Consider the following 22756-nt stretch of genomic DNA (forward strand, 5'->3'; position numbering starts at 1 on the left):
TGTTTTTTTCCTTTGACTAGTAATTCAGAACTGCATGTGTGAATCAGGGCCTCCCTACAGATATCATAGGCAAGGAAGAAGATGAATACGAAGGTGAGAGAGGACAGCGGTTCCAAGAGGTAAGAATTTTAAGAAGGATATAGACAAGCTGGAACAGGTCCAGAGGAAGGCAATGAAGATGGTGAGGGGTCTGGAGACCAAGTCCTATGAAGAAAGGTTGAAGGAGCTGGGCATGTTTAGCCTGGAGAGAAGGCGGCTGAGAGACAATATGATCACCATCTTCAAGTACTTGAAGGGCTGTCATATAGAGTATAGTGTGGAATTGTTTTCTGTGGCCCCAGAAGGTAGGATCAGAACCAGTGGGGTTGAAACTAAATCAAAAGAGTTTCCGGCTCAACATTAGGAAGACCTTCCTGACCATTATAGTGGTTCCTCAGTGGAACAGGCTTCCTTGGGAGGTGGTGGGCTCTACTTCCTTGGAGGTTTTTAAACAGAGGCTAGATGGCCATCTGACAGCAATGAAGATCCTTTGCATTTAGGAGGTGTTTTTGATTTTCCTGCATTGTGCAAGGAGTTGGATTAGATGACCCTAGAGGTCCCTTCCAACTCTATGATTCTAAGAATATGGACTGAGGTGTGTCAGGGGGAGAGGGTGGAGGGGGTGGGCCCATATCAGAGGGAACCTCCAGCGTTGAAAGCTGGCTCTGCACCTTCTGCTGCTTCCTGCCAAAGAAGGAAGTGGGGGAAAAGAGGAACAGAGGACGTTGTACATCTTAAACCAGTGTGGCAAAGAATGGCCCAGAGCCAACACCATGGGTGGGTGTGAACTTGAATTTCCCAATTTGTTTTTTCGAATGCAATAGCTGAGTTGAGTGCTGGTGTGTGGCCAATGCTTGCCACAGTGGTGGTGGGTCAGATCAGAACCAGGTGCATCAGGTGCACTGAGGGGGCAGGAGTACAGCCCCCCCCCCATGCATACCCGCAAAGAATATTAAAATCAACCCTGGGTTTTTACGTTTGGGTAAGCAAATGGATTGCTTTGCTTCAATGTGCCAGCAGAGGGCAGTGGTACAATTTGTATTTGTGTGTGTCAAGTGCTGTCAAGTCACAACAGATTTATGGTAACCCCAGCAAGGGGCTTTCAAGGCAAGCGAGAAACAGAGATGGTTGACCATTGCCTTCCTCTGCATCATCACCCTTGGTGATCTCCTTCCCAAGTATCAACCCTGCTTAGCTTCCAGGATCTGACGGGATGGGACAGGCTTCCTTGGGAGTATCATGCTTCCTGCCTGCGGTATGTGTTTAGCTACTGCTGAAAGCTGCTAACAGCCCCGTGGCATAGAGTGGTAAGATGCAGTACTGCAGTCCAAACTCTGCTCACGACCTGAGTTCGATCCTGGCGGAAGCTGGGTTCAGGTAGCCGGCTCCAGGTTGACTCAGCCTTCCATCCTTCCGAGGTCGGTAAAATGAGTACCCAGCTTGCTGTGGGGGTGGGGGAAGTGTAGATGACCGGGTAAGGCAATGGCAAACCACCCTGTAAAAAGTCTTCCATGAAGATGTGATACAACGTCACCCCAGAGCTGGAAATGACTGGTGCTTGCACAGGGGACTACCTTTACCTTTAAAAGCTAGTAATGAATTAGACCACAACAGGGTGGTGCTGCCTTGACCTGGATAGCTCAGACTACCCAATCTTGTCAGATCATGAAAGCTAAGCAGGATCGGCCCAGGTTAGTATTTGGATGGGAGACCTCCAAGGAAGAGCAGAGTTGTGATGCAGACAATGGCAAATGGCCTCTGAAATGCCTTGTCTTAAAAAACAAAACAAAACCAAGTCTAGCTCATCACCTAGTGGTGCATAACAGCAAAAAAGCTACAACTTATGGCTGCCAGACAATCTTAGGATCTCCACATACTACACATACTGCCATATGATAATTGATTAGTTTGGTACTAAACTCATCCTTCGAGGCTGCCATCATTTCTGAAGTTTAGGTTCCAGCATTTTCCCAGTGTGGTTTCACAGATTAAGCAGGTGAGACTTTCTCTAGCTTGCAGACCCCTTTAAATGTGGAGGCCTTATTCAATTAGCATAACAAATAGCCAGTGACAGATTTATAAATCTGCCCAACCTCCTGTTAAATCCATCTGAACTGGTGTCTGTCACCGATTCTTGTGGCAGTGAGTTCCGCATGTCGACTACAAACGTGTGAAGCAACGCTTCCTTTTGTCTGTCTTGAAGTTACCGCCAATCAGTTTCATAGGCCAAACCATGAGTTCCACTATCATGGGAGAGGAAGAAAGAGTTTCTTTCTCTGCTTCAATATTTATACTCCACTTTTCTTCCCAACGGGCAGGACCAGATCTATGTGTTTTTTGATAGGGGGCAAAATTTAAAAATGACTCCCCTTTATGGGCCATTCTGTCTTATGGTCCCATAGAATACAATGGACTCCATACCCAATTTGGCGCCCCCCTCCGTCAGCACCCGGGGCAAGCACCCCCCTCTGCCCCCCCCCTAGATCCGGCCCTGCCAACGGGGACCCAAAGTAGCTTACAACATGGTTCTCAGCTCCTCCATTTTATCCACACAACAGCAACCTTGTGTGGCGGGCTAGGCTGAGAAAACACGCCTGACCCAAGTTCACTCAGGGAGCATCTGTGACAGAACGGGGATTTGAACCTGGGTCTCCTAGCTGGCCCTAGACTATCTGGCACTCTAAGTAAGGCTGAATTCTGGCACACACACACCCCCGGTCACTGAGTCACATGGGGAGCACCCAATGTGGTGCCCCCAGAAGGCTGGTGCCCTAGGCAATCACCTAGTTTGCCTTGTGGCATGGCTGGCCTTGCCCATTCTATCCCCTGCACCAAACTGGCTCTGTATCCTTCTTCATTACCCCTTCTTGTCTGCACTGGGCTTCCTATAAGCAAAGCCTCACTGGACCAGATCAAAGATCTGTCTAGTCTATAATCTTTTCATGCACAGTGGCAAGACAGATGAAGCGGCCACAGCTTTCCATCACCCACCCCGACCCAGCTGTAGCAGTAAATAGCAGGCGCATTAGTCCTACTTCTTCTTCATTATGTCGTCGTTCAGTCGCACAGTTGAGTCCGATTCTTTGCGACCCCATGGATCAAGTCACACCAGGCCCTCCTGTCTTCCACCATCCTCCTAAAAGGTAAAGGTAGTCCCCTGTGCAAGCTCTAGTTGTTTTCGACTCTGGGGTGACATTGCTTTCGCAACATTTTCAAGGCAGACTTTTTACGGGGTGGTTTGCTAAGTCTGCTCAAATTTGTGTTAGTTGACCCACCCCCAAAAGAAAAAAATATTTTTGCAAGAAAATCAGCAGAACAGCCAAGGAAGAGCGCTCCAAATGGATCCTAATCCAAATATTTTTATTCCGTTTTCCCAGCGGCCATTTACTGATGGAGAAGCTTACAGATGGGGGAGATCTCTGACTCATTCCATGATCTTCAGATAGTCTGGCAGAGCTGAGAACTGTGCAGCAGAACAGAATATCTTTGACACAAGAGCTTCCAGTTCCCAGCAGTTTCACACTGTCCAAACTGAAGAAAACATTGCTCTATTGGTAGCAGAAAGTGCCTTCAAGTCACAGCTGACTTATGAGGAGGACCCTGTAGGGCAGGGGTGTCAAACATGCGGCCCGGGGGCTGAATCAGGCCCCCAGAGGGCTTCTATCAGGCCCCCAATCAACTGGGTCTTGTCTGCTTCCTTCTCTTTCTCTCTTACTTCCTTCTGCATCTCAGCTTGCTTTGCAAGGCTTGCTCAATCACACAGGAGCTTACAGAGCAAAACCTCTATTTTCTCCATTGGTTGAGGTTCCTCCCCTCCTGGTCCCCTGTGGAGGGAGGGAAAGAGCCAGAGCTTCCTTTGCCCAGTTCCCCGGATCCCATGGGAGAAATACAAAGAAAGCACTTTTGTGACCAACAAGCGCTGATGTTTTAAGCATGTATTATTTTAAGGGTTTTTTTTTAAAAAAATCTTTAATCGTGTTTGTTTGTGTCCTTTAAAAAGTTTATATCTGTGCTACCTAATCTTAAATAGGTATACACATGACCCGGCCCGACAAGGTCTCATTTATGTCAGATCCGGCCCTCATAACAAATGTGTTTGACACCCCTGCCAGGGTTTTCACAGCAAGAGATGCTGAGAGGTGCTCTGCCATTGCCTGCCTCTGCATCACAAAACCCTGGTATTCCTTGGAAGTCTCCCATCCAAATACTAGCCAGGACAGACCCTGCTTAGCTTCTGCGATCTGGCAAAATTGGGCTAGACTGGGCTATTCATGTCAGAGTATTGCTATATTATATTAGTTGGGGTTTGTTACATCCTTGGAATTAAGAAGAAGAATAGAAAGAAGAGTTGATTTTCATACACCACTTTTCACTAACTGAAGGAGTATCAGAGCGGCTTACAATTGCCTTCCCTTCCTCTTGCCACAACAGACACCCTGGGGCTGGGAGAGAACTGGGCTGGGAGAGAACTGCTCTTGAGGTAACAGCGCTACTAGAATTTGTGACTGGCCCAAGGTCACCGAGCTGGCTGCATGTGTGGGAATCAAACCTGGTTCTCCAGATTAGAGTCCACTGCTCTTAACCACTACACCGCACTGGCCCTGAACACTGTCATATATTAACATTGCACATTAACATTGCCATTTATCTCAAGTAGCAACAAAGCAGCATTTCGGACACAGGCCAAGCACTTCTATGCAAGGACCAAACCGAAAATCTGTCCCACGGCATCTTCAGAGAATAACTCAGGTGAATGGGACAACTCTGAAATGAACACGTGTGTGTGTACAAAGTACAGTCAAGTCGCAGCCCACTTATGGGCTCAGGTCCTGTGCAGAGTTTGGACTGCAGTACTGCAGAGGATTTCAAGGCAAGTGAAAAGCAGAGATGGTTCGCTGTTGCCTTCCTCTGCAGAGCCATTCTTGGTGGTCTTCCATCCAAGTACTGGCAAGGTCAAGCTATACCTTGCTGCTTTCCCTCTCAATCAACAGATGAAGTTGCCTTATACCAAATTATTGACCCAACCTAGCTAAGTCTGGGCTACTCTAACTACCTGTGACTCTCAGGCAGAGGTGTTTTCCCTCGACATCTTCTCTCTGGGATCCTTTAAGTGCAGATGGCAGGGATGGGACTTAGGAACTTCTGTGATACAAGGCAGGTGCTCCGTCATTGAGCCAAAACACTTGATCATTCTATGCTTCAGGCAAATGGCACAAAACTTTAGAGAGATCCAGACCATTGGCTTTTAATGAAATGCCGTATTGAGATGGAATGGACAAAAGGAAGCACTTCTTCACTCAATGAGTAATTCAGTTGTGGAAATCGATACCCGTGGATGGAGTAATGGCCATAAGCACGGATGGCTTTCAAAAGAAGAAGAAGAAGACCGCAGATTTATATCCCACCCTCCACTCTGAATCAGAGTCCGTTCAAATTCATGTTAGTTACATCTGTAGCGCTGTCCAGCCATTTCATCTTTTCCCGTCCCCTTCTTCTTTTGCCTTCTGTCTTTCCTAGCATCAGGATCTTCTCCAGTGAGTGCTCCTTTCTCATTTGGTGGCCAAAGTATTTGAGCTTCAGCTTCAGCATTTGACCTTCCAGGGAACAGTCAGGGTTGATTTCCCTTAGGACTGACTGATTTGATCTTCTTGCAGTCTAAGGGCCTCTCAAGAGTCTTCTCCAGCCCCACAGCTCAAAAGCATCTATTCTTCTGTGCTCGGCCTTCCTTATGGTCCAACTATCACAGCCATACATTAAATGGCAAACCACTCCAGTATCCTTGCCAAGAAAACCCCATGGACAGTAACAAATGGACAGTAACAGAAGGGTATGATGTTATGCTCCCTCAACCAGGGGGCATCTCCAGAACCCAGTTCCCAGAGACAAGCGTCTATACCCTGAAACCAGTAGTTGGTCCTTCACAACTTGACCACTGGGCATCACCACCTCGTCCAAGATTTCCCAGTAAGCAGTGCAGTAATGCAGGGGAAAGGAAAGAAAGAAGGTGGCAGCATGGATCCTGCTCCTTTGTCAAGTAGGTGCTATACCTCCAAGATGCTGCACCCATCACAGCAATGTCTGTCTAACTTCTCTCTCTGCCTCTCCTAAGCTCAGTCTGTGGTTTTCTGCTTCATCCCTTCCAGCCAGGAGAAGAAACCTTCTCCAAGCTCTGAGAGGTGCTACAGAAAGCTGACAGTGGGTCACTTCCTGCCTCCCCATTGAGGGGAAATCCAGACTCATTGAGAACTGTCAACATACTTTTCCAGGCTTTTGATTAGGACAGTGATGGTTGCTGAGCTGGCACCTCCCTCCTCTGCCTCTCTGGGGTCCCCCTCCCCATGTAGTGCCTGGAAATCTGGAATAGAAAGTTGTTACTCGGATGCCACTGGGGTTTATAACTTTTAATTGTTTTATTGGATTTTAATATAAGTGTATTTATTATTTGTTGTAAATCGCCCAGAGCCTGGCACTAGCCGGGATGGGGCGATTCATTCCATTTAAATTAGATGATGATGATGATGTCTGGCTCTTCACCGTAGGCCAAACCACACGATGATATTACATAAAGAGGAAGCAATTGCATCCTGAAATCTGCCATAAAAATGCCTGAGATGTCTGTTTCTAAATATATGCCTTCTTGCTAGCTTATTCCCACTGATTCCTTCCCCTAGCATGCACAGGAGAAGAACCGTCAGAAAGCAGAGGGAGGGCAAAATTATAGACTTGCGGAGAATCTGTGGGCTTCATTGTGGGAGGAATTGCCTCCCCAGATGCTTACATCCTTTTAGCAGAAGCGGGGGAGGTGGGGTGGAGGGGGGAGATTTTTCAGTACAAAGTTTGGGGGCGTGGCAACATTGCTCACCAGCAGATTAATTACCTCCCTTTGCACATTAAGATAAGCTAGTGCTTTCCTTCTGCTTGCATAGATCACTGTGACATCAAGAGCCAGAAGACCAATCCTCTCCCTTTGCTCATTTAGATCGCTGTGACATTCTCAGCCTGCAGACCAGTCATCATGCAGATCACTGTGACATCAGTGGCTTGTACAACCAATTCTCTCCCTCTGTTCATGTAGATCACTTGGACATGAACAGCCCAACAGGCCAATCCTTTCTCCCTCTCCTCTCCCCTGTACCCGGCTGCAGCCTCCTGCAGATGCAGAGATGGAGGGAAGTTGCCGTAATTACATGTCTGCCTCTCATGCTGTTTAGAAAAGCGCACTGGTCCTACTCAAAAGAAAAAGCTGGGGGAATGTGTGCGCATACAAGGCCTACCCAGCTGAGAACAGGAAAGAGCAGTTGGGTGACACTGTCTCTCTGGCAATCCTGCCACCGTCCATCTTTATGGCTCTTTACCTGTTACTCAGCAAGCCACTCACTAGCAAATGTCATTATCAAGCCCCCAAAGAGTATATTTTTTAAAATTCTACATATTTTTATTCCCCCTTTTTGCCCTCACGGGCTGCCAAGGCAGCTAACAAATTAAAACACACCTAATAAAAAATCACATTTTAAAACCAACCAACAGCAATACTTCGTTGAAGTAATGAAAACCAGTGCTGAACCCCCCCCCCCAACAACTTACAAAGTCATAAAAAACAACTAGTTATGCCAATAAAGGGGGTTTTTTGGGGGAAAACTATTAAAACAAAACATGGGGCAGGACAGAGGGATTGCTGAGGGAATGCCAAATGAAGTGGCATGGTGAAATATCTCAAGTCAGTAGATAAAGGCCAGGAACAGACCTGCAGAGCCCTAAAATTTATTGGGTGGCTTTAGTTTCATCATTATTTCTCAGGGTGATATTAAACAAAACTAGATGGGTAGCCATCTTAGTCTATTATAGTAGAGTAAAACAGAAGTCCAGGCTTAACGGCACTTTCCAACACCACCAGTGGTGGAGCCAGTTTGGTGTAGTGGTTAAGTGCACAGACTCTTATCTAGGAGACCCGGTTTTATTCCCCACTCCTCCACATGCGCTTGCTGATGTGACCTTGAGTCAGTCATAATTCTGTCAGAGGCTGCTCTGGAAATAGCATTTCTGTCAGAGCGCTCAGCCCCACCTACCTCACAGGGTGTCTGTTGTGGGGAGGGGAAGGGAAAGGAGATTGTAAGCCACTCTGAGACTCCTTCAGGTAGTAAAGGGCTGGGTATAAATCCACACTCCTCCTCCTCCGACGAACGTAAGAGAAGCCATGCTAGATCAGGCCAATGGCCCATCCAGTTCAACACTGTCACACAGTGGCCAAAAACCCAGGTGCCATTAGGGGGTCCACCAGTGGGCCCATTCACTAGAGGCCCTCTCACTGTCCCCCCACCCCCACCCAAGCACCAAGAATGCAGAGTATCACTTGCCCCAGACAGAGATTTCCATTTCTACCTTGTGGCTAATAGTTACTGATGAACCTTTGTTCTATATGTTTATCCAATCCCCTCCTGAAGCTGTCTATGCTTGTGGTTGCCACCACCTCCTGTGCCAGTTAATTTCATGTGTTAATCACCCTTTGGGTGAAGTACTTCCTTTTATCTGTTCTAACCCAACTGCGCAGCAGTTTCATTGAGTGCCTACAAGTTCTTGTGCTGTGAGAGCGGGAGGAAAGTACTTCTTTCTCTATTCCATGTATGATCCTGTAAACCTCTCATGTCACCCCTTGGTTGTCATTTATCCAAGCTAAAGATCCCCAAGCACCTTACCCTTTCTTCATTGGGAAAGTGTTCCAGCCCTTTAATCATTCTAGTTGCCCTTTTCTGCACTTTTTCCAATGCTATAATATCTTTTTTGAAGTGTGGTGACCAGAATTGCACACAGTATTCCAAATGAGGCCACACCAGCAACAACCACCACTACTACTATTACTCCTTTTCCTCCTCCTCCTCTTCCTCTAACATTTCCTCCAGTATGAGCAGAAATGAGTCTGAGCAGCCAAACTCCAAATGGGGTCTGGAGTACTTCCATAATTATAACTGATCTCCAGATCCAAGAGATCAGTTCCCTGGGAGAAAAATGGCAACTTCAGGGGAGAAACTTGACTTTATACTTGACTTCAGATTCGGTGTCTGCTTTATGCACCGTTCTTCCCCCCCCCTGTATATTTATTCTGCAGCTACGATTTTAAAAACACTTTTCTAAAGTGGAATGGAATGTCACTTGTGATGGGGGGGGGGTGTCCAACATTTTTTTTTAATTATGCAATTGCCCTATTACTGCTGTGCAGTAGTGTCCAGCAAGCACCTTCCATTTAAATTCTCATGGTTCAGGTTTTGACATGCATTTTAGCATTAGTTCCTTGAATGAAAGGGAACAGAACTAAAGGCAGGCCAAGAGTGGGAAAACCCACTGTTGAAACTGACCAGACTTTTTCTGAAACTGACAGGTTGCTGCAAAGCCCCTCCATATTGCCCAGCACTAGGGGATTGTCTGCTGTATTATCGGCCACTGTGAAAAACGGGAAAGAGTCACACAATCTCACAATATGGGGGAACATGTGAGTGTACAGAACGCATGGTAGAACCCACTGATGCTGACATTGCAAGCTATGATCACCGGCAAATGTGGGTATATGCGCATGTCTCTGCAAAGCTGACCACGACTCCACAATGCTTTGCACAGGGCTGCAGTTTGTTTGGGTGAGAAGTCCTCTGGCAGAAGTTCCAGGGAGCTTTTTAAATTTTGTGTCACTAAACTGAAAAAAGGGGATATTTTCACTGATGTCCTAGCACGGCTGCAAAGTAACACTTAATTTCCTGCCCTTCCTTGCAAATTTGGGTGGGTTTCTCTTTTTGATTCTCTGATTTGACCCTGCGCCCTGGTAGTGATCTTGGCAGTTTTTTGAAGCCTGGCTTATGAGGATTGCACTCTTCCTTCAAATTGATTGATTCCAAGTGATTCTTAAGTTTGGCAGTTCACAGAAGGTCCACATGGCTCAGCTGCCATTTTAATGTCAAGCTTCCAGAGACTGCCAAAATGGTCCCCCCCTCCAGACTCTGTTCATCCCAGTGCCTGTCTCTCTTTACATCCTGTGTCAATTTCATTCCTTGCTGATGATCCCCACCCTTTTATTTTGTTTGCATGCAGCACTGAAATCCTCCTCTCCGAATCCCTCTTTCAAGTCAATACCAGCAATGAACTAAACCTTGCACAGTTCCTTTAAAACTTTCTCATTGTTTAATTTTTAAAAATTCAGCAACCCAAGACTGGCGACAGTCTTATATTGTTAGATTTGTGGCACTTGTAAGAAAATTAAGAAATTTTAAAATGAGGGGGAAATGGAGCTTGTACAGTGATGAAGGGGGGGTAGGATGGCAAAAGGTGCAGAGTAGCTGGAATGACCTCCATGTGGGCAGGGAGTGACCTTTGAAGGGCAGCAAAAGGGCAGGAGGGAATCTGAGGGAATCTGTATGCTTTTGCATTACTTTTGGCTTGGAACAAAGGAAAAATCAGCACAAAAGCACTCTCAGAAAACCTGGAGAAACAGCAACGGGAAAGTGAACTGAGCACTGAAGGGAAGAAAATCAACGCAGAACGACAAAGAAAACCTGACATGCAAAGTGAAAGCGAGGGAAAACACCCATGCATAATAGGCATCTACTAAACAAATGAGAAGATGGATAGGCTAGATACCAGAATCTCTGTAAGAGGGCAATCAGAAATCCTGCAGCTTCAAAACATGGCCAGTTTCCAAGTCATCAGACATCAGATACTTCCAGACATAGGATACTGCAATGACTTGCCTGATCTCTCAACAGCACTGGTTCAAAGATTCATTAGCCAGATAATAAGGGTTAATTGCCTCCACTAAAGAGCAACTTACGATGAATGGCACAGTACGTGCAGATCTCCCCTGCACACCAAAGACAAGTAAAAACACCAAACACAAGAAGAAGATTCACAAAAACTTGTGGCTTATATCCCTCATGTTCCAAGATCGTAGACAGTGCTCAAGCCGCCTGGCACTTGACTTTGTGTTAGTGGCAGAGGCAGAAATTTGGAAACAAACAAACAAATATAGACTAGGGGTGCTAACCTCCTGGTGGGACCTGGGGGTCCCCTGGAATTATAGCCCATCTCCAGACTGCTGAGTTCCTCTGGAGAAAATGAATGCCTATAGGGTTGCAAACCTCCTGGTGATGGCTGGAGGTCTCCTGAGATTACAACTGATCTCCAGGCAACAGAGATCAGTTCCCCTGGATAAAAGGGCTGCTTTGGAAGGTGAGCTCTGTGGCATTATGCCCCACTGACGTGCCTCCCCTCCCCACACACTGCCTTCCTCAGGCTCCACCCCCAAAATCTCCAGGTATCTCCCAACCTGGATCTGGCAACCCTAATGTTTTTGAGGGTGGATGGCATTGTACCCACGGAGGTCCTGTCCTCCCCAATCTCCAGGAGTTTCCTAACCTGAAGCTGGCAACCCTGTGCCCCTCACCCAACCCAGCTGATAGCCAAGGAGGACCTGGCAACCTTGACTGCTGTGGATTGGCAGCACTACCACTGAATTCAGATCTGTCTCAGGAACCAAACCTATCTAAAGATCGGCCCCTGTATGGGCTTTTGGACCGATAGGTCATTACTGTCAAGCAGGGTTCTTTTTGTAGAAAAAGCCCGGCAGGAGCTCATTTGCATATTAGGCCACACCCCGACACGTCGTTGTTTCACATCAGGAACTCATTTGCATATTAGGCCACACACCCTGACACCAAGCCAACCAAGTTCTTGTGAGTGCCTGCTAAAAAAAAAAAAGCCCCGTCGAGGCAGAGTTTCTTGAGCCTAGTTTAAATCTGGTTTTATGTTCCGTCTGCATTTTTAGTCATTCTATATTGAAACTGTAATCTGTTTTAAATCATTTTAATTGTTTGATTTCTGCTGTAACCTGCCATGAGCCTGCTTTGCGGGGAGGGTGGGATATAAGCTGAATAAATAGGGTTGCCAATCCCCAGGTGGGGGCAGGGGATCCCCGGTTTGGAGGCCCTCCCCCGCTTCAGGGTCGTCAAAAAGCGGGGGGAGGGGAGAGAAATGTCTGCTGGGAACTCTGTTATTCCCTATAAAGACTTATTCCCATAGGAAATAATGAAGAATTGATCCGCAGGTATCTGGGACTCTGGGAGGGCTGTTTTTGGGGGTAGAGGTACCAAATTTTCAGTATAGCATCTAGTGTCTCTCCCCAAAATCCCCCCCAAGTTTCAAAAAGATTAGACTAGGGGGTCCAATTCTATGAGCCCCAAAAGAAGGTGAGGGAGGGATGGTGGCTCAGTGGTAGAGCATCTGCTTGGGAAGCAGAAGGTCCTAGGTTCAATCCCTGGCATCTCCAAAAAAGGGTCCAGGCAAATAAGTGTGAAAAAACCTCAGCTTGAGACCCTGGAGAGCCGCTGCCAGTCTGAGAAGACAATACTGACTTCGATGGACCAAAGGTCTGATTCAGTATACGGCAGCTTCATATGTTCATATGTGCCTCTATCCTTCATTACTTCCTATGGAAGGAAGGCATTGAAAAGGTGTGCCGTCCCTTTAAATGTGATAGCCAGCACTCCCTTTGGAGTTCAATGATGCTTGTCACAGCCTTGATCTTGGCTCCACCCCTAATGTCTCCTGGCTCCACCCCCAAAGTCCCCAGATATTTCTTGAATTGTACTTGGCAACCCTATGAATAAAATAAAAATAAGACTCTGTTTCCCCCTTATCTTTCGCACCCCCCTTCACAAGACTTCTCTCTTGAGAGGTTTGAACTCTCTGAATCAGGCCAGTATTTCAGGTTGTTGGTTTCCTCGAGGGTTAACGCTACTACCACGGGAGCTGGCTTGATTTGTTTATTCATTCTAGATATTTCTCTCTCTCTCTTCTCAGTAGGGGCCTAAAGCAGCTTATAACATCGTTCTTCCCTCATCCATTTTACCCTTGTAACAACCACCCTGCGAGTTAGGTTAAGCGGAGAGAGTGTCTGGTAGAATTGTCATCTGGTCCTGTCCCTTTGATAGCAGCTTCAGGAGATGTAGACAAGCTGCTATTATGCCACAAAAAATGTCAGACGTGTTTCCTATCCATGGAAACCCTAGTGGCTAGAGACCTCGGTTGGATTTGTAAATCCCACATTCTGTGTGGTAAGAAAAAGCATCTCTGTTTGCCCCATCTTACAGTGTATTATCAATAGGTAAAAACATACTTCATTATCTCCCGATGTGAAATAGATTATATGATCGCCACTATGGGGTCAGGAAGCAATTTTCTGCAGGCCAATTTGACCAGGGATCCTGGAGCTTCCTCCCCATCTTCTGGGCATGGGGCAGGGGTCATTAGGTTTGTGTATTTGTGAATTCCCTGCATTGTGCAGGGGGTTGGACTAGATAACCCTGGAGGTCCCTTCCAACTCTATGATTCTATGACATCATGTGCTGCATGGTGCCATAGATTCCCTGCAAATGCTTTTAAGAAGCTCTGTGCTACTGACTAGATTCTTCTGTACCCACCTTTTCAGATTATTTAGAGATTTAATTTCTAGAAAATCTGGGGAAGGGACTTAAACCCTGAAGATCACTTTAACAAGTCCGGCTGGGGAAATTCCTGGAGATTTCAGGGTAAAGTCTGGGGAGGGGGGAGGGGCTCAGCAGGGATGTGATGTCCTTCCTAGGGTTGCCAGCTCCAGGTTGGGAGATTTGGGGGGGTGGAGCCTGAAGAGGGAGGGGTTTAGAGGAGGGATTTCAGTGGGGTATAATATCCTTAGAATCCACCTTCCAGAATAACCATTTTCTCCAGGGGGACTGATCTCTGTTGCCTGGAGACCAGTTGTAATCCCAGATCTCCAGCCACTACCCGGAGGTTTGCAACCCCAGCCCACCCTTCGAACTGGCTGTTTTCTCCAGCGGAACTGATCTCTGTAGTCTGGAGATGAGATGTAATTCTGGGACAACACCAGGCCTCACCAGCAGGGTGGCAACCCTAACCCACAGCGGCACCATTTTCATGAATGAAAACAAACAAAAATGGCAAATGTGCTCTGAGAGGGTTAAGAAGATAGGACTTGTCCCTAATGAATAGGGACAGCTGAAGCCCCCGTCAGTGGTGTCCTCGCTTTCCATTTGGCTAGCTAACATGGCTTCCAAGGGCCTATCTGGTGCCCCTAAAGAGAGAACACGACTGCTCCACATACGCCCTCAGAGACCAAAATCAGGTTGCCAACCTCCAGGTGGATACAAAAACCAAACACTGTGATATACTGGCTAACAACATTTAGAATTACAGTTCATCTCCAGACTAATGAAATTCATTGCTCTGGAGAAAATGGCTGCTTTGGAGGATGTACTTGATGACACTGCATCCCTCCCTGCCCAGATTCCACCCCCCAAACCGCCAGGAATTTCCTAATTGGCAACTCAACCTAAAGCAAGATGGCTGCCCCCACAGTAGCCAAGTGATATTTTTGTGTTGCAGCCAAAATGACATCTCCTGCTTTTGAATGGCGGTGCTAGGCCATCAGGGGCCACAAACAGCCTCCCAGCGCAAGATGGCTGCCCCCAAATGGCCCAATGGGATCAAGTCAATGTCTCCCCCTGTCCCAGTGCTAGGCTGGCGAGCAGGTCCAGGAAAGAATCTGCTCTTGAGGAGCCAGCTGCCAAACAAACGCTGCACTCAGGGTGACACAGGCCCCCATTGTTGAGCGGCTGACGGAGACACCCACTCGCTCGCTTCTGTCGCAAAGCAAGGCACAAGAGCTGGTCTGATCCTGGCCGGGTGGGGCAAGGCATCCGCATCAGGCAGCCAACAAAAGCAACCTGTGCCTTAGTCAATACACCGCTTGTCCCCTCTGGCGTTGATCCTCCTCCTCCTCCAGCCTCTCCTCATCTCTCCCTCCACATCCACTGGTCATGTCTCACCTCCAGGGTCCTTTGGACTGGACCGAGCTGGTCTTACCCTTTTTTCGGAGAACGGTGCTTGTGCCTGAAAAAACACAGGCAGCGCGATCCTTGGAGCAGCCTGAATGTGGCTCATGTCCCCCTCTCTCCAAACCCCCAGCGGCTCAGATGCCACTGATACTTAATCAGAGATACCGACACTGATCGGCAACACATAATCCTCTGAGAGTTTGAGGGCAAACGGGCACGTCAGGGGCCCAGCCCAGAAGCACGAGGAGCAGCAGTGCTGAAGAGAGTGCCTCTGAGGCTGTGTAAAGAGCTTCTCTCTCTTCCCACAATCTAGGCTTAGGGCAGGGGTGGCTAAACTGTGGCTCGGGAGCCATATGTGGCTCTTTCACACATATTGTGTGGCTCTTGAAGCCCCCACTGCCCTTTTGGCTGGCTTGGAGAGGGCATTTCTCTCTTTAAATCACTTCTCCAAGGCAAACCAGCAGGCGGCTTGGAGAATGCAATTTAAGTTAAAGTTGCTTTCTTTCTACCTCTCCCTCCATCCCTCCTCTCCACCTTCCTTCCTTCCTTCCTTCCTTCCTTCCTTCCTTCCTTCCTTCCTTCCTTCCTTCCTTCCTTCCTTCCTTCCTTCCTTCCTTCCTTCCTTCCGTCTTGCAACTCTCAAACATCTGACATTTATTCTATGTGGCTCTTACCTTAAGGAAGTTTGGACACCCCTGGCTTTGGGGGAAGGGCTTTCAGTTTAGAAGGTGGGCCTCTTTCTTTACAAATTAAGATTGTGAGTAGAGGTGAATGGTTTGGTCTACTACCGCACTGTCCCTTCTGCATGAACCCAAGCAGAAGTAGGAACAAGTTCCTCTTGAACACAGCAGGGCTTACTTCCGAGAAAACACGCCAAGGCTCGAGAAGCTTGAACATATGAACATATGAAGCTGCCTTATACTGAATCAGACCTTTGGTCCATCAAAGTCAGTATTTTGGGGGGCTGGCTCCCAAGTGAAATCGTACTCCACTGAAATCCCTCCCCTAAACCCCGCCCTCTTCAGGCTCCATCACCAAAATCTCCAGGTATTTCCCAACCTGGAGCTGGCAAACCTAGCCTGCCGCCAGGGTTGGGAAGCAGCCTCCGTGTGATTCAAACTGCTCTGCTTGCTGATGTGCAGCGCCAGGCCCCAATGGCCACACACCCCCTGGCCTGCTCTCGCCTCGTCCACCAAACGCTGCACTCGCATCCACTGAGCAGCGTCCAGAGGCAGCCAGATGGCACTGCCAGGGACCCTGCGGCAGCAAGCCTTGGCAGGGCTTTTGGAGCAGTGGGCATGGCTCCTACCCTCTTGTGGGCGAGCGACATCCGCTCAGGTTACGTACGCGAGATCTTATCGCTGGCCTGCGGTCGGGACGGGGAGCTGGGTTGAGTCTGCAGTAGGGAATCGGAAGTGGCAGACAAGCCTGTGAGGTTAAGCAAGGGAGAGGCTTAACGAAGAGAGGGAGGATTTGCGAAGGAAGGAGATTAAAAAGCATGGGGATCCATTCCTTTAATAGGCTGTGGGAGGAGAAAGTGTTGCTGGTTCACTGAAAGAGGCTCAGAGAGAAAGAGCTGGAATCCAGAACTCCTGGGCTCCGTCGCAGGGATTTCGAAACGTTTTTGCAGCTGCTTAAGGATCCCTGCCTATTGCAGAGATTGACCTATATCAATGTACGCTGCAGGTGGTCCTAAGACAGCCAGCGTGGTGTTGCCGTTAGAGGCTCAGACTAGGGCAAGGGTGGCTGAACTGTGGCTCTTTCGCACATATCGTGTGGCTCTCAAAGCCCCCACTGCTCCATCACCAAGGTTGGAGAAGAAATTCCTGTCTCTTTAAATCACTTCTCCAAGCCGGCCAGCAGCTTGGAGAATGCATTTAAAGTTAAAGTTGCTTTCTCCCTCCCTCCCTTCCTGTCTTGCACCTTTCAAACATCCGACATATATTCAATGTGGCTCTTATGTTAAACAAGTTTGGCCACCCCCGGACTAGGGTCCGGGAGACCCAGGTTCAAATTCCTCACTCTGTCATGGAAGCTCGCTGGGTGACCTTGGGCCAGTCACTCCCTCTACCTCACAAGATTGTTGCGAAGATAAAAACGGAGGAGAGGAGAATGATGTCAGCCATTTTGGGTTCCCATTGGGGGAGAAAGGTAGGTTATAGATGAAGCCAAATAAAACAAACAACACAAGAAAGGTTGCTTCTGGGCTTTCGTAGCCTACCTCAGTGTTTACCATCTGCTGACAGATGTCCTGCAGATGGAACAGGATGAATTTCTCTGTTTCTTTTTGCTTCCCCCACCCACATAGAAATGGGGTTGTTTAGGGAAAGGCAGGCAGGGATCCACCTTCCCAGCTCTCTTGGCTCAGACTTTATATGGCTACCCCTCAAAACCAATCACATTTATGGTCAGCTGTGGGTCAAATGAGAAAAGATGCTTCAGGCTCCAGGACTGATATCCCACCCCCCACCCCCACCCCCTGGAAGAAGAAGAAGACCGCAGATTTATACCCCGTCCTTCTCTCTGAATCAGAGAGTCTCAGAGCGGCTTACAATCTCCTGTATCTTCTCCCCCCACAACAGACACCCTGTGAGGTGGGTGGGGCTGAGAGGGCTCTCACAGCAGCTGCCGTTTCAAGGACAACCTCTGCCAGAGCTATGGCTGACTCAAGGCCATTCCAGCAGCTGCAAGTGGAGGAGTGGGGAATCAAACCCGGTTCTTCCAGATAAGAGTCAGCACACTTAACCATTGCACCAAACTGGCTCTCCAAAATGCAAAGAGGAGACCCAGGGGGACACAATTCGGATCAAGACCATGTGGAAGGGGAAAGAGGAGGTTTGATTCTTCTGTCCCTGTGATTTTGTGAGTCAAGAGTGACCTCTCTAGTTGTTACCGTTCCTCAAGGCGAGGGCGGGGGGGGAGGGGGGATTGACAAAATGTTGGGTCCTGCATCTGATGTTATGACATACGATGGAGTGTCTATACAGTTCTTCTCCCCATTGGCCAAAGGGCAGATTCGTGGGTGTGATTAAACTTGGGGAAATGGCAAGGAGAGAAGCATTGATCCCCTGAGCCTCTATTCTAAAGGGCCCCACTGCTCCTACCTCCCCTGTAAAACACGATAGGAGATGCATTCATGGTTTAATAATTTCTGGTTTGTCTGGCCTGAGATGGTTGCCATAAACAAAGAGATCTGCCTACTCAGTATGCGTGCCAAACAAACCCGCCAATTAGTTCTGCATGCCAAGAACACAATGCCTTTTTGCTTTACTGATGGGTTGGCTAGAGTTGACAAAATTGCTTCCCCTGTACAGCAACCCTGCAAAGGAGGCCAGTATTAAAGCTGAACCGGTTGGGCTCATCGATTTAGCAAGCTGTATTAAAATCAGGCTTTGAACTTGGGACCTTTGTGCTTCACAGCTATCTCTAGCAGGGGTGCCAACCTCCAGGGATGACAGTGGTGGAGATCTTCCAGAATTGCGACTGATCTCCAGGCAATAGAGATCACTGGCCCCTGGGACTCTATGGCAGGGGTGTCAAACTAATTTGTTATGAGGGCCAGATCAGACATAAATGAGACCATGTCGGGCTGGGCCATATGCGTACTTATTTAAGATTAGGTAGCAGAAATATAAACTTTATAAAGGAAACAGACAAACACAATTAAAGTTTTTTTAAAAATAAATAAATAAAACATGCTTAAAACATTAGCACTCGTTGGTCTTAAAGGTGCTTTCTTTGCATTTCTCCCATGGGATCCAAAGAACTGTGCAAAGGAAGCTCTGACTCTTTCCTTCCTTCCCAGGGGACCAGGAAGGGGAGGAGCCTGGCAAAGCAAGCTCTGCCGCTTCCCTTCCACCCCAAGGGAGGAGTCTCAGCTAGTGGAGAAAATAGAGGCTTTGCTCTGTAACTCCGGTGCTATTGAGCAAGCCTGGCAAAGCAAACTGTGATGCAGAAGGAAGCAAGAGAGAGGGAGAAGGAAGCAGATAACAGCCAGTTGCTCAGGGGCCTGATAGGAGCCCTCTGGGGGCCTGATTCAGCCCCCAGGCCGCATGTTTGACACCCCCGCTCTATGGCATCCCATCCCTGCTGAACTCCCTCCCCAAATCCCACCCTCCTGAGGTTCCACCCCAAACTTCTAGGAACCCTAGCCACTAAGCTACATTGTCTGCCTTGCATAGAGAATCACCACTGAAAATTATTTATGACAGGAGTCACACCAGGCATCTGTCTGCTCCCGCTCCCCCATCGTGACTTGCCATAAAAACCTCCCCAACGATTTCCTACTGATAGTGTCTGCTGAAGTAAGCTCCGATCCACGAAATGAAATGCATTTTGTTGGTCTTTAAGGTGCCATTGGACTCCTGTTTTTATTTTACTGCAACAGTAAAATGTGGCTGCCCTTGGGCATACAGCATCTCCTGCCTTTTTGCAAGTTGCTTTCGCCCGTAGAAAAGAAAGCCTTTAAAACTGTGCTGGGAGGGGGAGGGCCCCCAAAACTCTTGCTCCTCCATTGAAATCTTTGGCCAGCCTTTAAAGATTCTGGCAATCTTTATGGACATTGTCGTCGCAACTCGCAGCCTACACTCGGGTACACACATTTCCAGCTCATTTAGGATCAAACGCCCTCTCTTGTGAGCACCTCGGCTCTGATCTTGCGGCTGTCCCTCACTTCTCAGATTTCAGCATTTACCCTGCTGCAATCCATTATTGTCATTAGCAGCTCTGTTATATATCCCTGGGAAGGGAGGGAGGGGGACTGGCTCGCCACAACCCTTGGCCAACGAAAACAGCCTGCCTCTACCCACTCCCAGCAACAGAGCCCAGATCCATCCGTCCAGACCCACACGATCAGAGTGGCAGGGGGAGAACACTCTCCAACCTCTCCCCCCCCCCCAAGGCAGGATCCAAGCAGATAAACAAGCTGCTTGTCTCTGGCTGCGACGACACCAAGACAGAGATGCTTTTGTGCCTCCAGAAAGGAAGCGATCGCCAGAAGCAGGAGGGCATTTCGAACAAGGCCTCTTTGCACCCAATGCTTGCTGTTTCCAGGGCTATTTTTGTAGAAAAAAGCCCAGCAGGAACTCATTTGCATATTAGGCCACACCCTGAGGTCACCATTGTTTCACACAGGACTTTTTGTAGAGAAAGCCTAGCAGGAACTCACTGGCATATTAGGCCACACCCCTGATGTCAAGTCAGCCGGAACTGTGTTCCTGTGCATTCCTGCTCAAAAAAAGAGCCCTGGGTCTGCCCCATCTATTACAATAGCCAAGAGGAAGATGATTTTGCTCCTCTCCTCCTTTTGGTTTTGTTGCCTGCAAAAAAGATTGCATTGCCACTTTGCAGGTTTTCCAGACCCCCTCCCCTTCCAACTGAATGGACAGAAGGGGAGGACTGAAATTTGGAAAACTGGGTTAGATGTGTGTGTGGGAGGGGGGGAAGATGCCCCCAACACCAAAACATCATTCCATTTTTGAGCATTGGACAGATTGTATTTCCCATACCAGTGAATGAACAGGCTTGCTCTGTCCACAGGACAGGGGGTGCAGAAAGTCCCCACGTCTCATCTCCTGGTATCCTAAGCAGGGGCGGCTAAACTTGCTAAACATAAGAGCCACATAGAATAAATGTCAGATGTTTGAGAACCACAAGACATAAGCATCAGATGTTTGAGAGTCACAAGGAAGGAAGGAAGGAAGGAAGGAAGGAAGGAAGGAAGGAAGGAAGGAAGGAAGGAAGGAAGGAAGGAAGGAAGGAAGGAAGGAAGGAAGGAAGGAAGGAAGGAAGGAAGGAAGGAAGGAAATAGTTGTGGGAGGGAAGAGGGAGGAGAGGTGGAAAGAAAGCAACTTTAACTTCAAATGCATTCACCAAGCAGCCGGCTGGCTTGGCTTGGAGAAGTGATTTAAAGAGAGAATTGCCTTCTCTAAGCTGGCTGACAGGGCAGTGGGGGCTTCGAGAGCCGCACAATGTGTGTGAAAGAGCCACATGTGGCTCCTAAGCCACAGTTTGGCCATCCCTGAAAGAATCCTCCGATGCAAAGAGAGGGACTGTTTGGCAAGGTTCCCATGTCATCTGTAACCCCCAGTGGTGTGCCGTCCTCGACAGCTGCCTGTATCTTGCTTCTTAGCTTTGGCTGCTGACCCTGGGCTCAGGACACCCATGCTGCAGAAGGCCACTGCCATCCAAGAGGGGACAGGGTCCTAAACAGCCAGAGACAATTTGCAGCTGTCAGCCCTTGTCCATTGAAGGGCCTCCCAGATACGGTCAACACTTTGGTCAGAAACAAAAACTGGGCAAGGCTCAGAAAAGTAGCCTTCCAGGCAAGAACACTGCTAGGTTTCCACTTGCAAGCTGAGGGCTGGGTTCACAAAAACTCTGCCTACGGAAACTCAAGAGTCTGGGGTCCAGCCCCTAGGAAGCCTTCGAGCCACAACGCCTGGCCTTACCTTTTGACGGCGTCTCGCTGGCGTCCTTCTCGCCCGCCAACCTTTCCAGCATCGATCGGTGCCAAGCTGGGATGAGGATCTGGAATGGAAACAACCCGTTGAATCGGAGTCTGAGTGTCTTCGAGGCAGGAGGAGGGGGGCAGTTCTTCCCAGGCAGGCAGCTGCTCTTCTCGGAAACAGAGACTCCCTTTGGAGCTGCTGCCTACTGATGGAAACAGGAGACTCGGGCTGGAGGGAGTGAGAAGGAGCAGCAGGGAAGGATATCCAAGGGGGACGGCTCTGCAGGGGGACTCCCGAGGTCCTGTCCCGGGACAACTGCCACCCGGCTCCAGGCCTTGAAGGAGGGCTCAGTTGCAGTCCAGCTCGACCATCCTTTGCTGGGCCGCGTGGGGAGAGCCTGCGTCTCTTTGGGCTCGTCGCAAGTGTTAGTGGGTGCCCGACTATGTTAGCTCTGCATTTCTGCAAGCGGAGCCCACACACAAATTCCACCGGCTGTGTGTGCGTGCTGGGGGGGGGGGGGTTGTTGAGGAGAAACAGAGGCTGCTGCGGGAGTGGGGGGAACGCTTGCTGGAGTACATTGGCTGCCTCTTTCCAGCACATCTTCCTTCCCCTCTCCTGAGTGGATGCAATCGGGGCTGGGCCTGATGCTCCCCGACCAGGAGGAACACATCCTTAATTCTCCCCTGCCAGCTCCCTCGCTCCTCGCACCAGGCTATTAGCTCATGATCGGCTAAATACCTGTTCCCTTTGAGCGCATTGTTTGGATGTCAGAGGCGGCCCTCCTAGTTTGCCACCCTGGAATTATGGGGAAAGCAGCAGGGTCTAGAGGTTAGAGGAAGGCAGCTGGAAGCGAGCGCTGGGAGCCCTGCTTCCTAGCAAGGGCAGTCTCCGTTTGCTGATCTGTTTCCCTGAGAATAATGTTTTGACTTCAGGCTTTTGGAGTGACGTTGGAAGTGCTTTTCTGCAAAAGCTAAATGTGTGCACACGGCTGTACTGGGTTTCTAAAGATCTCAGCTCTCTCCCCAGGGCTCGAGATTTAATCTTTGCATGGGTAGAGGAGGAGAGGGACAGAAGTTCATGCTTTGAACAACAGATCGCACTCGTGCAGTTGCATGTGCGTCGGCACCACGAGCCAGCACGCTTGCTGCTTTCCCATGCTTGCTCTGCTCCTGTCTGAAACATGAACAGTAAATATTCCATAGGGTTTAAATAACAGCCGTGAGATATTTGAATAGGCCTTATTAGGGCAGAACTTGTCCCTGTGGCCTTAATAAAACGGACACGTCATTTCACATTCTGCTTGAATGCCTTTTTTTCTTTCAAGAATATTAGGGATTGCTGTATTAAGCCATTTATGAAGGACCATAATCTCGGTTTTATCTGCTTAATCTCGGCTGG

At 48.6% G+C, this 22756-nt stretch overlaps 1 protein-coding gene across 5 annotated transcripts in view; it reads right to left on the bottom strand.

Annotated features, from left to right (window-relative positions):
• Positions 1 to 22756, bottom strand: part of MAG (myelin associated glycoprotein) — a 97179-nt gene that overhangs the window by 24255 nt on the left and 50168 nt on the right. For 3 of the 5 annotated variants that reach the window (XM_060257832.1, XM_060257828.1, XM_060257830.1), the window contains exon 1: positions 21359 to 21510. The gene's annotated coding sequence lies outside the window, so the exon portion shown is untranslated. Of the gene's footprint in view, positions 1 to 21358; positions 21512 to 22756 lie in introns of those variants that run through there. The other 2 variants (XM_060257829.1, XM_060257831.1) reach the window with 2 other exon arrangements.

Source organism: Heteronotia binoei, chromosome 17 (genome assembly GCF_032191835.1).
Source record: "Heteronotia binoei isolate CCM8104 ecotype False Entrance Well chromosome 17, APGP_CSIRO_Hbin_v1, whole genome shotgun sequence".
In the NCBI taxonomy this organism is placed as follows: Eukaryota; Metazoa; Chordata; class Lepidosauria; order Squamata; family Gekkonidae; genus Heteronotia; species Heteronotia binoei.